The sequence below is a fragment of the Gopherus flavomarginatus genome, chromosome 4 (genome assembly GCF_025201925.1).
Source record: "Gopherus flavomarginatus isolate rGopFla2 chromosome 4, rGopFla2.mat.asm, whole genome shotgun sequence".
Taxonomy (NCBI): Eukaryota; Metazoa; Chordata; order Testudines; family Testudinidae; genus Gopherus; species Gopherus flavomarginatus.
Window position 1 is genome coordinate 18739155 of NC_066620.1, and position 14689 is coordinate 18753843.

At 44.7% G+C, this 14689-nt stretch overlaps 1 long non-coding RNA gene across 1 annotated transcript; it reads right to left on the reverse strand.

Annotated features, from left to right (window-relative positions):
- Window positions 1-5890: 5890 nt before the first annotated feature.
- LOC127050379 (uncharacterized) lies at window positions 5891-12783 on the reverse strand. Its single transcript, XR_007774199.1, has 3 exons — window positions 11290-12783; window positions 11059-11190; window positions 5891-5998 (listed from the first exon to the last, which is right to left on the reverse strand). It is a non-coding gene; the product is annotated as an uncharacterized LOC127050379 (long non-coding RNA).
- Between the last annotated feature and the right edge of the window lie 1906 nt (window positions 12784-14689).

Genomic DNA, 14689 nt, shown 5'->3' on the forward strand with positions numbered 1-14689 from the left:
ACTGATATCAGTTCCACCCTTGTAATAACCTTAGTTCCAGATTTGGACCTTAGCGTCCAAAATATGGGGGTTAGCATGAAAACCTCCAAGCTTAGTTACCAGCTTGGACCTGGTACCTGCTGCCACCACCCAAAAAATTAGAGTGTTTTGGGGCACTCTGGTCCCTCTGAAAAACCTTCCCTGGGGACCCCAAGACCCAAATCCCTTGAGTCTCACAACCAAGGGAAATAATCCTTTTTCCCTTCCCCCCTCCAGGTGCTCCTGGAGAGATACACAGACACAAGCTCTGTGAAACTACACAGAGTGAATCTCCCTCTCTGTTCCCAATCCTGGAAACAAAAAGTACTTTCCTATTCCCCCAGAGGGAATGCAACATCAGGCTAGCAATTCAACACACAGATCTCCCCTGATTTCTTCCTCCCACCAATTCCCTGGTGAGTACAGACTCAATTTCCCTGAAGTAAAGAAAAACTCCAACAGGTTTTAAAAGAAAGCTTTATATAAAAAGAAAGAAAAATAAGTACAAATGTTCTCTCTGTATTTAGATGATACAACACAGGGTCAATTGCTTAAAAGAATATTGAATAAACAGCCTTATTCAAAAAGAATACAAATCAAAGCACTCCAGCACTTATATTCATGCAAATACCAAAGAAAAGAAACCATATAACTTACTATCTGATCTCTTTGTCCTTACACTTGGAAACAGAAGACTAGAAAATAGAAACTACTTCTCCAAAGCTCAGAGAAAGCAGGCAGCCAGAAAACAAAGACCTTAGACACTCAATTCCCTCCACCCAAAGTTGAAAAAATCCGGTTTCCTGATTGGTCCTCTGGTCAGGTGCTTCAGGTGAAAGAGACATTAACCCTTAGCTATCTGTTTATGACACGCCCCCCAAATTGCAGACAGTGGGGAAGCTCACTGGCAGCGATTTCCTTCTAGAACTTGAAAATAAACAGATTAATACAACACATACACCTTTACATATACTCCTAAGTATATAACTAACTTCTTCCTCAGACTGTGGACTTGGGCTTGGTCCCTCTGGAAGCGATGTAGGTGATGGAGTTGTTTTCGTTGCTGGTGAACCGCTCTCCGCTGGTGCACCTGAGGGTATTTCAGGCTCTGGCTGAGCCTTTTGGGTATGGCTGTCTTTGGCTTCTGCCAGTTTTGGCTCGCTGGCGCCCTCTGGCGTTGAGTTTGAAGATGTGGTTGCACTTGCTGGTGCTGGTTGCTGTTCCAGTTCCGGGCCTGGGACTGGAGATGCTGTGGCTGTTTCAGTGGTTGGCATGGAATCCGGGTCCACTACCTCTGTCTGGGTCTCTGGTAACACAGACGGGGCCTCTGTGGACGGCTCAGGAACAGGAATGGGTCTGGAAGCTTGCCTGGTTTGGCTACGTGTAACCATTCCCACTCTCTTGGCCCGCCTCACCTGGTTGGCCAAGTCTTCCCCCAGTAGCATGGGGATAGGATAATTGTCATAGACTGCAAAAGTCCACATTCCTGACCAGCCTTTGTACTGGACAGGCAGTTGAGCTGTAGGCAAGTCTACAGCTTGTGACATGAAGGGGTAAATTGTAACTTTGGCCTTTGGGTTGATGAATTTGGGGTCAACGAAGGATTGGTGGATAGCTGACACTTGTGCCCCCGTGTCTCTCCACGCAGTAACCTTCTTTTCGCCCACTCTCAAATTTTCCCTTCGCTTCAAGGGTATTTGAGAGGCATCCGGGCCTGGGGATCTTTGGTGTGATGGTGGTGTAATGAATTGCACTCGCATGGTGTTCTTGGGACACTTGGCCTTGATATGTCCCAGTTCATTACACTTAAAGCATCTTCCATCTGATGGGTCACTGGGCCGAGGTGAGTTACTGGAGACTGGTGAGGTTGAAGGGTAGGGTATCTGTGGCTTTACTTGGGTGGTATGTGGGGTCTTTGGCTGTCCTCGGTTGTAGGGTTTATGGTCTGTGTGCCCCCTGGGGTAATCGTTCCCCTTGACAGTAGCTTTTTTGCTTTTTGCCAGTTCCATCCATTTGGCTCCAATCTCCCCCGCCTCAGCGATATTCTTGGGGTTTCCATCTTGTATGTACCGTGTGATGTCTTCAGGAACACCATCCAAGAACTGCTCCATTTGTATGAGGAGGTTCAGTTTTTCCAAGGTTTGAATGTTGTTTCCTGTTAGCCAGGCCTCATAGTTTTTTGCAATGTAGTAGGCGTGTTTGGGAAATGACACCTCTGGTTTCCACTTTTGGGTTCTGAAGCGCCGACGGGCATGATCTGGGGTTATCCCCATCCTGTATCTGGCCTTGGTTAGAAAAAGTTTATAGTCATTCATTTGGTGCTTAGGCATTTCAGCTGCCACCTCTGCTAAAGGTCCACTGAGCTGTGACCTCAATTCTACCATGTACTGGTCTTCGGGAATGCTGTACCCAAGACAGGCTCTTTCAAAATTTTCCAAGAAGGCCTCGGTGTCATCACCTGCCTTGTAGGTGGGAAATTTCCTGTGCTGTGGAGCAATATTTGGCGCCGGGTTGTTAGGGTTGGCTGGCACATGCAGCCCAGCTTTTGCCAATTCCAGTTCATGTTTTCTCTGTTTTTCCTTCTCTTCATTCTCTTTTTGTTGTTTTTCCATTTCTTTTTGTTGTTTTTTCCATTTCTTTTTGGTGCTTTTCCATTTCTCGGCGGTGCTTTTCCATTTCTCGGCGGTGGGCCACCTCTTCTTCTTCTAGTTTTCTTTTGTGTGCTGCCTCTTGGGCCGCCTGTTCTCTTTGGAATGCTGCCTCTTTGATCTGTTCTTCTCTTTCTTTCATCTCCATCTCTTTTTGTTTTATTTCCAGTTGTCGCCTGTGTTCAGCTTCTTTGATTTGTTCTTCGGCGTCAATTTTTGCCTTAGAAGTCATGGTTCCTGTTTTCTTGTGTTGGGGTGCCCTCCGGTGTTTATCTTCTGAACTGCAGGTTCTCTGTTGCCTCCTGAAGTCTGCCTAGCAACAGTGCCTTTAGCTAATTTTCCTTTTCTCTTTCTAGCTAATGTTCAATGAAGGGAAACCAGAAAAACCACTTTATTTGCATGCCTATAAGTGCTGGTACGACTCTCAATGGGAGTGCTATTGTGTGACAAAAGACTGTTAATAGTCCTTAACGACTTTTGCTTAACATGCAAGCCACAAACTGCCAGAGAGAGCAGAAAAAAAAATTTCTCTCTGGTTCCCTTTTAAAACCAAACTGTTTCTCTCTGCTAAAAAGCCCTTAGCAGAGAAAAGAAAAATATAATATTTCTACTGGCTTCTGGGTTCTGTCTATCTCCCACCAGCTGCCACTCATGTAATAACCTTAGTTCCAGATTTGGACCTTAGCGTCCAAAATATGGGGGTTAGCATGAAAACCTCCAAGCTTAGTTACCAGCTTGGACCTGGTACCTGCTGCCACCACCCAAAAAATTAGAGTGTTTTGGGGCACTCTGGTCCCTCTGAAAAACCTTCCCTGGGGACCCCAAGACCCAAATCCCTTGAGTCTCACAACCAAGGGAAATAATCCTTTTTCCCTTCCCCCCTCCAGGTGCTCCTGGAGAGATACACAGACACAAGCTCTGTGAAACTACACAGAGTGAATCTCCCTCTCTGTTCCCAATCCTGGAAACAAAAAGTACTTTCCTATTCCCCCAGAGGGAATGCAACATCAGGCTAGCAATTCAACACACAGATCTCCCCTGATTTCTTCCTCCCACCAATTCCCTGGTGAGTACAGACTCAATTTCCCTGAAGTAAAGAAAAACTCCAACAGGTTTTAAAAGAAAGCTTTATATAAAAAGAAAGAAAAATAAGTACAAATGTTCTCTCTGTATTTAGATGATACAACACAGGGTCAATTGCTTAAAAGAATATTGAATAAACAGCCTTATTCAAAAAGAATACAAATCAAAGCACTCCAGCACTTATATTCATGCAAATACCAAAGAAAAGAAACCATATAACTTACTATCTGATCTCTTTGTCCTTACACTTGGAAACAGAAGACTAGAAAATAGAAACTACTTCTCCAAAGCTCAGAGAAAGCAGGCAGCCAGAAAACAAAGACCTTAGACACTCAATTCCCTCCACCCAAAGTTGAAAAAATCCGGTTTCCTGATTGGTCCTCTGGTCAGGTGCTTCAGGTGAAAGAGACATTAACCCTTAGCTATCTGTTTATGACAACCCTTCCTTTACTACAGCAGAAAAAACCAGAATTAATACAAAAGAGCTGTCAACAGTTAGGTTGCTGGTGTGCTGAGACCACTGCCTGTCATGCTTGTCTCATTGTCTCCTTGTACTCCCGTCTGTCTGTATCTAGCTGTCGTCTCTTGTCTTGTATTTAGATTGTGAGCTCTCGTCTTCTGCATCTGTACAGTGGCTAGCACAGTGGGGTCCGGGTCCACCGCTGGGGCGCCTCGACACTACTGCAATACAAACAATAGCATCACCTTGTGCAACTAGCACAGCACGCGTCTCTGGAGTTAATGGTTGTGGTGTATGGCTGGGAAATAACAGGGTGGCATAAAACAGAGACTCATGGATCCAGTTCGCGCACATGGCAGATAAATAACATAGTATTGTAGGTGGAATGGGGAAATACACAGCAGCTTCCCAAACAGCCCTGGCACTCAAGCAGTTAAATGAGCGAAACAAGGCCTGCGACTGGTAAGACTGAGGTGAAATCCTGGCCCCACAGGAGTCAATGAGAGTTTGTCAGGATTTCTGTGGGGACAAAATTTCACACCTGGACTCCAGTTCCGCCACTGACCTGCTCTGTGACCTCAGACTTCCTCTCTTTCTATGCCTCTCATAGACTCATAGACTTTAGGGTCAGAAGGGACTAATGCGATCATCTAGTCTACCTCCTGCACAAAGCAGGCCACAGAACCCTACCCATCCACTTCTATAACAAACCCCTAACCTATATCCGAGTTATTGAAGTCTTCAAATTGTGGTGTCCCCTCCTGTCTGCATTGCCCATTTAGAGTGCAGAGACTATCTCTTACTCTGTTTGTGTACAGAACTGAGCCCAATAGGGATGGGGCCCTAGGCACTACCTCAATACAACTAATAGGCTACAGAGACCATAGCTTACCTTTCTTGACAGCCATGCAATGCTATTGACCTCAATAGGGTTGCACAGCCTTAAGTCCTGGAAGCAGGTGCCAGGCCTTCATTGTACCAGGGAGGCCTGCCAACATACTAGGCAGGCCATTTGTGTGGTATTAAGCCGGACAGTCCTGTTTTCAAATGAGTTGTCCCCTGCCTGGTACTGCGACAAAACCGGACGTGGTTGTGTCACAGAGGGGGGATACCATTTTGAAGTGCTCGCCACCACACCCCTGCTGGTACAACTTTGCACGCCTCACGCATGCAAGGACCTCCTGGCAGTGGTAGAGTCACACCAACTGTGATGGGCCCATACCATTCTCAGAAGTGCCGAAATCTGGGGCTGCACAAGTGGCCACCCTACTACACACTAGTGATTTGTTCATTTCAGCTTTGTAGCAAATCTAGGTAATAGTGGGCCAAGATCTCTGTTCTGTAACCAATAAGGTTACACTAGCACAGAATCGGGCAAAATCCCACTCCACATAAGGCCTCATTTTTAGGCAGGTAATTTGGAAGTTGCAGCAACAAACCCCCAAAATCTTGAATTTTACAAAAAGCAAATCTCCCAAGGTCAAGAAAAGAGCATAGGAGGCTGATCTGGGATCCAGATGCAGATGACATCAAGGGGAGAGGAGTGTTTAAATGCTTCTACTGCAAGAATCTGACCAGCTCAGAGGAAACTAAAAGGACAGATTTTTTTTTTCCTTCTCTCTTTCTCTCTCTTACAACAGACCTTATGGGCAGAGAGCAATTGCCTGCAAATGACTTCATAATCTGCCATTCATGCCACCTACAGTATCTTTCACTAAGATGTTTTGGAAAGAGCTTGCCTTAAAATATTGCGAGCCAAGTTTCCGCTCCAGTGCTTTGCAGCTCGGTTCTGAACAGTGGCCATAAAACAGGAATGAGAGGGGAAGAAAAGAGTTTTAATTAGCTCTACAGTGAGGTTCTTTGTCCAACCAATAGATTTGATAATATCACTGATAACCTTTAGTGGGTTTGTTATCACATTACACAATGCCATTCTTCTGAGCTGAAGAAATGTTCCACCCCCCACTAGGCTTGGTAACAGTGAAAGAATGTCAGAAGCCCCTTCCAGATATTTTGGTGGGATTCTTCTGTTTGACTTTGTTCGTTTAACTGGTATCAAGCCAGCATGTCTCATCGGCAAAGCTGCTGAGGGGTGAGTGCCATCAGCAGCATGTCCTTGTCATTCACTTTGTTTACTAGGGTTTGCATCTGTGTGAAATGCATTTTGGCAGCTCTTAAAAAGAAGAATTTGGTACCTATAGTCCCATGTACTTTGTGCAAACACAGCTAAGGAAGACGCCATATTAGTGACACTGTATAACACCATCTGCCATAATACAGAACCCTTCATTCAATGCATCTCATGACCTGTCAGAAAAATACATAGCCAAAGCTTCTAGTGAACTGGATGAGTCATAAAAACAAACATCTCCAGTACAGCCTTAGAAGCAGATAGTGAACCCGATTCTCCATGGTCTTGCCCACACTGTGATCATCATTGGCACTGGTGCAAAGTGCTGCCTTTTTGATTTGCACTCACTTTCCTCAGGGGGAAGGGATAGCTCAGTGGTTTGAACATTGGCCTGCTAAACCCAGCATTGTGAGTTCAATCCTTGAGGGGGCCACTTAGGGATCTGGGGCAAAAATCAGTGCTAGTGAAGGCAGGGGGCTGGACTCAATGACCTTTCAAGGTCCCTTCCAGCTCTAAGAGATAGGTATCTCTCTTATTATTATTATTTATAGGTGCACAGAACTCCAAAAGGGCAAGGCCATGGAGATTCAGCTTCCTCTTGGAGCAAACACAGAAAAGGTCCAGATCCAATTAGAGACTTGTGACAGGAAGATACAGTAGTCTCCATGACGACTTATGCAGCTTAGATCATTCATTTCTAGTTATTACATCAGCCAAGAATGAATCCTTACTGCTGCACTCATAACAAGATCTAATTTCGTACGACTCGGATAGCATTAGTGAACAGGAGGGCTCTGCTTCCTCATTCCTTCCAAAGAAGTGAAAGGGGGAAATGCCTTCCCAAACTACCTCCTCCTACACGCTGGGCCTGATCCTCCTCTCACTTACACTAGGTGTAATGTCATTGACTTCAGTGGGATTTCTCCGGATTGACTCTACTGTAGTTGAGAGCAGGATTGAGCCCCACGGCCTTTTTTCCTTCACTATGACCCTTTAATAACCAGAAATGGCCTGACTATGCCAATCCCTTGCTGCCTCCCTGGGCCACTTCCTACCTTGAGCTGTCTTAGGCCTTTCCCACACCCTCTTCCCAGGCTCACTGCACAGCAGCGTCACTCTCCCTAGAGCAGGGATTCTCAACCTTTTAGGGCTCAGGACCATTTGTAAATCTTGATGGCGTGTTGTGACCCAAAAAAATAGTCTTAGTGAAAAAAGCATCTGGCTCACTAAATGTATACTAATGTGATATCTACCATACACATTAACGCAGTAAGTACACTGCATGTACTGTAGCAGTGGCTCCTGCAGCTCCTGTCCGGTGGGTCTCGCTGGACTCAACTCCCCGCTTCAAGCATTGTAACCTCCAGGGTGGCAGCACTGCTCAGGTTTGGCCTGGTCGCCTTCATGCGCATGAGAGGCAGCTGGGCCAAATCTCTGCGAGAGGCACTGAGAACAGGTATATGGGTCACAGCACCACTCAGTGAAATTTGGCCTAGCCGGGCCCCTCTCATCATGAAGGATGGGTAGCTGGGCCAAACCTGAGTGACCCTGCAACCTTGTGCACCAAGTCGCAATGCCTGGAGCTGGGGACTGGAGCCGAGCCCCACGAGGTGAGTGCAGGCCCTCCCACACAACTCTTTGCACATTCTGGTGACCCAGTTTTGGGTTGTGACCTACAGGTTGAGAAACCCTCCTCCAAACCTCTTCTGTAAGCTCATTGCAGAATGTGTTAGCACTCTCAGCCACCCAGCTGGTTCTGCTTTCTGCACTCCCCTGTCAGGGCAGTCCCTGACCCTGCAGGCATCTCCCTGCAGAGAATCCTGAAGAGAGACTCACTTCCTTGAGCTTTCCTCACCCCTCCTTGTGGTAGGTCTACCTTCCTTCAAGCAAGCTCTGTCTGCCAGCAGGCCAAGTCAGCTCCCAGGCACCGCCAGGGTTCTCTCACCATGGGAGAGCACAGGCCCTGACTCCATGGCACCAGCACCCACCGGCAGCCCTGCCAATCAGCTCCTCCCCCTCCCCACACCTCCTCCCGCCCACCGCGATAAGCTGTTCAGTGGTGTGCAGGAGGCGCTATGGGGGGAGGGAGCAGAGGGGCAGGAAGAGGCAGGGGGAGGGAGGGGTGGAGCAGGGGTCCAGCACCTCCAGGGAAATCACAAAGTTGGCACCTCTGTTTGAATGCCAGCAGTTCGCGCGCCTTCCTGACCAGCCCCCATGGTGATGATCTTGGGGTTCATTAACTAACACACCAGGGAATGGGAAAGGAATAATACTTTAATAGGATGAACTAGCTAGATCTCTCATGAGCTGCTGCACCCAGCCATGCGGTGTTCCCCATCCCTGCTTCCAGAGCACATCTCCAAATGCTCATAATACTGTCCCTTATGAGGGAAAGTATCAGGGGGTGGCCGTGTTAGTCCGTATCAACAAAAACAACAAGGAGTCTGGTGGCACCTTGAAGACTAACAGATTTATTTGGGCATAAGCTTTTGTGAGTAAAAAACCCACTTCATCAGATGTTTTTTACCCATGAAAGCTTATGCCTACATAAATCTGTTAGACTTTAAGGTGCCACCAGACTCCTCATTGTTTCCTTATGAGGGAGCGTCTCTAAATTATAATCTTCTGCAAACATATCTCTACACTCACCTCAGCTAGATTCAGCCCTGTTAACTCTTCCCTTCAGGCTTGACACTTACCACAGGTGTAGCAGGGTGGGACTGGTTGAGCCCACAGGTTCTCATGAACTCTTTCTGGCCCAGTGTGGGGTTAAGATACCCCATCACATGCAGACATAAGGCACGTGTTTTGCTTATAACCCTGGCCTCATCACTCACTGCCCGCTGTGGGAAGAAAAACCTCAACAAGCAAAATGAGTGCCAAATGGTTCTCTGAGCACACCAGCACTGTGCTAACTGGCATGCACTCCAGCAATCTACCCCTTAATGGGGGTCCAGTGGGAGAGGGCTTCTTGTTCCTTCCCTCATCCCTCCAAGTGCATTTGTTCAAGGCTAGTCACAGTCCAGCCCTTACTGTCTAGCCTTTGGAGTCTGTTTTGGTCTTCTGTTTTTGCAATGATAGCAGATCTCCAGGTATTATTGCTTCCCACCCTGTCACGTGCCCCATCCATTAGGGCAGGTATCAGCAACCTCTGGCATGCACCTCGCCAGGGTAGGCACGCTGGCAGGCCAGGCCAATTTGTTTACCTGCCACATCGGCAGGTTCGGTGAACTGTGGCTCCCACTGGCTGTGGTTCACCGTCCCAGGCCAATGGGGGCGGCGGGAAGTGGGGCAGGATGTGCTGGCTATGGCTTCCCACCACCCTCATTGGCCTGGGACGGCGAACCGCAGCCAATGGGAGCCGCGGGCCGCCAAACCTGCCGACGCGGCGGGTAAACAAACTGGCCTGGCCTGCCAGGGTGCTTACCCTGGCAAGCTGCGTGCCAGAAATTGCCGACCCCTGCATTAGGGCCAGGTCATGGCTGGCTCTCGTGTGGTGCCCCAGGGTGGGCAGGTTATAAAGAGCCTTCCTCTCCTTTTCGCTCTCTTTTGCAGGACCCAGCCATCTTTGCAGCCCCTGAGCTCACTCCAGGAGGGATTGTGCTTCTCTGAGTCATGATCTCCTCCTGGAGCAACATTGCTCCACATTGCCTCCAATGATGCCTGCCAGGTACAGCCTCTCAAGTGAGCTCTAAGGGAGCACTCCTATTCCTAAACTCAGCTGTAAAGTGACTGGCTTACATGATCATCTTTCATTTTCTGGGTCATACTTCGTATAAAGGTTCCAGTTATAAACAGTCTAACAGGTTAATAGATGTTTTAATGAATGGTTAGTCAATTGCTACAGATTGTTACAAAGTCCCCCAGGACAATGATTTGTATAACCTATTCTACTGATGTGCTTATAACAATGTACTCATGTTTATAACACACTTATAACATCTAGTACTCCCCTTTAATTAATGCTTTATAAAATCTTCTTAAATGGAGCTTTAAGATAAAGTATTACCACCCTTTCTCTCTGGAGAAGTTTTAGTCTCCAGCTGTAACACCGAGAGGTCTCTCTAGCTATTGTTATTTGTTGTCATTACTATTCCACTAGTTCTTCTGCAAGGCTCTGCTCCTTTTGTTTCATTATTCAGGGAAAAGAAAATTGGAGAATAATTTTCAAATACGTTTGGGAGAAAAAAATTGTGCTTGAGCACAAGTTTGCAGAGGCTCCATACTGTGAGTTTTTTCAGTACGTTGGGCCCTACCTTTGAAGTTGCTCTCTTAATACCTAGTTTAACTCTTAATAGCACAACTAGTGAAAAGCCCAAACAGTCTCTGAAATCTCATACTGCCAACTGTTCAGGATGGAAAGCACACTTCAAAGCTTCCTGTATTCACCTCCTAAGTGCACTGTATCTCTGGAGGGTACTTTGTGAGCCAAGCACATGAAAAGCATGCAATCCAAATTGCAATAGAAGAATAAGCAGTGCTGTCAGGGAGAACCTGTCCAAACAGTGCTTAGAGTGAGGAGAAGCTGAGTCACAGCACTCTCAATTAAATAAAATAATGAATCAGTTAGTAATTCATTATTAATAAATAAGATCTCTTGCACTTTTGCCTGAGAAAGAAAGGAAGAAAGAAAGAAACAGATATTTTAGTCTCAAAGACCTGATCCAAAGTTCAGCATTGCTCTATTATTGTACCATATACTGTCATGTGCTACTCACCAACTTTGACCAAGACTGCAACGTTACTTGAGTTCTCCTATTGTTTGTTGTTGCTTAATTCAATGTAGGCATTTAGGGCCCAGTCCAGAATATCTTGCTGATGAAATGTTGGAACATGCCCGTTAAGGTGACCTGAAAAACTCAAATGAAACCAGAGTTAGGGCCCTGCATAGATCTTAAGTGAGCTTAATTTGGAGAGGTGAAATTTGTTCTGGTTCCAAAGTTACTTACATTCTATCGAAATCTAGTGCCCTCTCCCTTTTATTGCAGCAAATGACTCTGATCAGAAACAAAAGAAGGATACAACAGAGGTTACAGAAAGAGCTATTTGCATCAAAGGAGTCAATTCAAAGCATTTTACATTTCCTGCCCAAATAATATTTGTACATCTCTTATTTGAGGTCTTTGCCACACACTATGTCCCATATTTTGGCCTTCGCAAATTGAGAGGTATGTTAAACCCTGAAATATGTGATAAAATGTGCCCACTAACTTGGCTCTGAAAGGAAGAGGCATTCAGCAGAGAAATAAGTGTCAATTTACCATTTTAAAAATTCTTTTCCTTTTTTCTGTGAAATGAAATCATCTGAGACCTGTGAGTTCACTGGCAGCAACCCAGAATGCATCATTCTGTGACATTATTGATACCATGAGTTCCATTGGACTTCAGTTAATAATGATGTTACAGAATGTTGCTTTCTGGAATGTCTTTAAGGTGTCAGATTATTTCACAGCATGATCACTTTAATAATATGTAGAATAAAACAGGTCTCAAAGAATTTCTCAAAGAAAACAATTATAACAACAAATAAACTGCTTAAGCTCCAGCTTGGATTTCTTTGTTTACCAGCAACCACACCCTGTATGGAACTATAAACAGCACACAGAGACACCTAGTGGCTGAATATGTACTTAAAGTAAACATATTATTATAGATAGTGGGGACACCCAGCAAATATTTCTAGGCATAACTCATTTTTTCATATTTGCAGTACAGTTTACCTTTAAAAGATTTTTTAGCTCAAGAATGGGAGATTACTTTTTTTAAACAACTACAGATTAACCCAACAATAGCAATTTTTAGCTTCCTTTGCCCCTGCTGCTGCCATAAGATTTTGTCATTGTTTGCATGGCAAATTGGGTCTTTTGAAGCAGCACTTTGAACTTGTATTTGGCTCTTCACCTCCTCTTGATTGCAGTTTCTTTTCAGTTTCAAATCACATTTCTTTGGCCTTCACGAGCGATTTGCCAGGCACTGAACTGAAACAACTTAAAAATATAAACTGATGTCAAATGTTAGATTAATACTGGAGTACAGGAAATCAGAATGTTGTATTCTAATTAGTTGGCAGGTGGTCCATAATCATGATAAATTTCATACTCTAGTTGACACATTTTCAAATGTTAATGTTCTCTAGAGGAATAAACTGTGTTCTAATGATTGAAATAATGGCTTCTAAGGTGAGCATTCAGCTTATTATGGTTTCAAACCTTGGCACTCAATGTACATAGGTGTTAGGTTATGCACTCTACAGAAAGAAATAATTATGGCTGTATAATGAAAAGAGGAGATTTACAGAAAAGGGATTATGAAGAGGATCTGAATCATGAAGAGAACAGACTACTTCATCAGTGTGAAACAATGGTTAATCAAGTACTGGACATAATGTAGCGGGTGAAACACTCTCACATTACCAGAGTACAGTGGCTTGTGGGATACTACATCAAGTTTCCCTGTGGCTGCACAACTTAACGAAATTAGACTCTTGAAGGACCTGCCCCACCTTGAAGCTGTTCTCCTTTGAGGGGGAAAAGCGAGCAAGCGAGCAAGAGAGAACAAAAAGAAGCTGAGGAAATGGTGTATTAAGTTATATACCATAACAGCAAATGTTGAATGCAGGAAACAAATCCGTTTGAAATTGACATGTTTAAGGATTACCAGTTTACACAACAGCAAAGAATTTAGAATTCTCATCACCAAAACAACTTCATGGTCCACTGTTGTTACCCTGGCACTCTCTCCCTTAATACTTCCACAAACTCCTACACATAGTTCAATGGCTCTCAGCACCCCCGCTATACAAATTGTTCCAGCACCCCTGCAAGCATGTGTTTTTAATTAAGTAATTTTACAAAATTATAAATACAAATTATATTGTTTTCAACCAAAATAATGATCTACCAATTATTCTGCCAACAGCAGTGACTTGTGGTTCTTGGCAGGCCTTTTCCTATTGGCCATTGTTTTCTTAGTTATTAACAAGGTTACAGTTGGTTCTTTTGATTAAAAAATTTTTGGCCAGAATCACTGCTATGGGAAAACAAAACCTGAAATTCAATATCCTTCTGAAAATCCCTTTGAAATCAAATCACAGCACTGTTTCAGGAGGAACATATTTTGCAACTTTGTGAATTTTATTTTCAGCACAAGGTTCTTAGAGAGGAGGTGAAATAGCACTTGAGAGCAAAATGTTTCAGTTCATTTGTCTCCATCTAATGTATACAACTGTATTACTTAAGATCTGACTACAACGCGAAAACCTTTAAACAAATAAATACTTGGTGAACGAATGAACCTTATGAAATATACAATGCTATAAAATTCAGAGATATCTATCATGGAACTTTCAAAGCAGAGGGAATTAATACATAGCTTCAGAGATTCCTTTCAACACAATAGAAGATAACAGAATTTGTGGCCTTCTTGAACTTGCCAAATTAACATAAAATGTAACATATTAATACATACTAATTGTGTGTATTTCTGTGTATATTTCATCTGTTTATTATCACACCCTAATATGATTGAAATGACAGCATAGTCAGCCAGGACTCTCAACTATACTCTGACACAGAGCCTGATCAGGCTACACCTTCAATATAAAGGGTAATCCTTAGTCTTGTGACTAGTCACGCTGTAGGCAAGGAATGGGCACTCTCATGTAAGGATCATTTGCAAGAGAAAAGTCTGTCAGATGGCGCCCCTGTTGTATTCCCAGTGGGTGACATTTACCCAGCTGTATGGAAGAGGCAGTGTGGTCCAGTAAATAGGGCACCAGACTAGGACTAGAGGAAATGTAGGCATCTCTTCTGAGCTCTGCCACTGTCCTGCTGCGTGACCTTGGGAACTCACTTCATCTTTCCTTCCTCAATAGCAGTTTGGAGGCAAGGATTGTCTTTTATTGGGTATGTCTACACTGCAATTAGACACCCGTGGCTAGGCCATGTCAGCTGACTCTGGTTTGTGGGGCTCGGGCTAAGGGGCTGTTTAATTGCCATGTAGACGTTCCAGCTCAGGCTACAGCCCCAGCTCTGGGACCCTCTCACCTCTAGCCCAAGCCCAAAAGCAATTAAACAGACCCTTAGCCCAAGCCCTGCAAGCCTGAGTCAGCTGGCATGGGCCACCCATAGGTTTTTAATTGCAGTGTAGACATACTCATTATGTGCGAATACAGAACTTACCAGAAGGAGACTTTGGTCTTGACTGGGGTCTCAGTGCTACTGAAATACAAAGACTTAATATATAATAATATAATATGGAAAGGACCAGCACTAAGATCCATACACCACCCTAGTCTTCCAAACAGGGCTTAGGTGGGGCACGTGTTGTAATGGTTCTCTGCACAAACAG